Here is a 1,786-nt window from a genome sequence, read left to right as displayed (position 1 = left end):
TGCGATGGAAATCCTTCCTCCAGGTTCCGGAGCACCCCACTATTGCTGGAAATTCCTAACAAGATATCCTTTAGCCGTCCTGACTTGTCATACTCCCACACAGTGAAGCAGCACACGGGGGTAATGCACTCCCCTCGCCGCCATCTTCCCGTCTCCCCCAAAATGAGGGTTTTAAGGAGGAGCTGATTTATAGAGGGTGAGTGCAAAATAGTGAGTTGGCCTGGGGCAGTCACAGGATTGAGTGTATTCAAATGAATGCCCTGGGCTATGCAGCTCCTCATCACTTAGCGCTGTCATTAGGTTGACTGGCAGTGAGGCTGGTTAAATTTATAATAAATTGTTCATTTCTGCATAGAGAAACAATGGAGTCGTGATTTTCCCCTAGTGTTCGGTTGTCACTGTCCTTTTATGTGAAATGATAACCATGGGCTTTCTCACATCTATATGTTTGACTACTGACCTAAGATTATGCAGCCAACTAGATACACCTCACTTTTGTCAAGTAGGGTCATCATGTTCCTGGCAGATGTGTGGCTCAACAGAACCCTTTATATTTGTGCACATGCCTTTCTCTTTACAAGATTCAGAATGTGTGTGTACTACATATTATCAATCCCCAATGTCAGTGAACTGAACTGTGTGTGTTTATGCAGCTGCTGATTGCCTAAGACACCCACTTGGAAAGGGATGAAAGTTCTGAATGTATGGTTGTTTTTTTGTTTTGTTTTGTTTTGTTTTGTAAATCAGAAAATATACAGAGTCAAATTTAAAAAAAAATAATAATGATAAGGGTTTTCAATTCAACTGCCTGCCATCATGAGCAGTGGCTATGCACACACTGGACAGTGAAGAGATCTCTGCTTCAAGCATCCTCTTGGAAGCAAGAATCACTGTGTGGAATGTAGTGACACTTGTTTCCTTAAAGAAAACGAGTTTTACAGGAATGTAGTATGTAGTACTCATTTATTATTTTTTATGACTAGAAAAATCTGGAAACAATCCATTTTGTAGTATGTCTATACAATAGGAGTTTATAGAATCCCTCCTACACTGAGGGGCTTCGCTCTTTCACCCAACTGCTTGAGCTTACCCACTTCCTGCCCGTGCCTCTTTGAGCTCCTTCCAACTTCTATCAACTCCTCTTGCTAGACAGCTTAGTACATGCAGTTTATATCATCTCCACTGCATAACGCAATCATCCCATTGTGGTGTTAACTAATCAATAAAATCAGTAAGAGTGTAAGTTATAGGTTATAGATTAGTAAAAATATAGATTATAAATATAAGATTTTGATAAGTGAGATAAGACAATTATAAAGCAAGAACTGTCATAGACAGGCCTAAGACTCCATTTTGCTGCCTTCTATTAAAAAAAAAAAAAACTGTTACAAGAGCTATTTCTGAGAAACTGAAATGAAAGCTGTTTTCTTATAATATATTGTTTTTCTGTACTTTGTACCCCACAGAATGTACCCAACTCAGGACTTGGTGGTGGTGGTAGTGGTGATCTACATCCTAGCTATGAGTACATTTATGGGTCTACATGACTTTCAAATAGATTATCACCCCCACTCAGCTAAAACTCAGGATATGGTTGTCTAACACTTGTTGGGACCCGAGATGCGGTTAAGCTAACTGCTTTTTTTAGCTTCTGTAACTTGCTTGCTTGCTAACTGGAAAATTCTAGACCTGCTTATGTCCTGCTAGTTACTGTTCCAACTTCTGTGATTGGCTTGCTTACATGATGCTAAACAAGCCCCTGAGCTGTGGTTTTCATCCTTATATT

This window comes from Marmota marmota, unplaced genomic scaffold (genome assembly GCF_001458135.2).
Source record: "Marmota marmota marmota unplaced genomic scaffold, marMar, whole genome shotgun sequence".
NCBI classification, from domain to species: domain Eukaryota; kingdom Metazoa; phylum Chordata; class Mammalia; order Rodentia; family Sciuridae; genus Marmota; species Marmota marmota.
The sequence above is the reverse complement of the archived record's forward strand: the minus strand, read 5'-3'. Positions refer to the sequence as shown.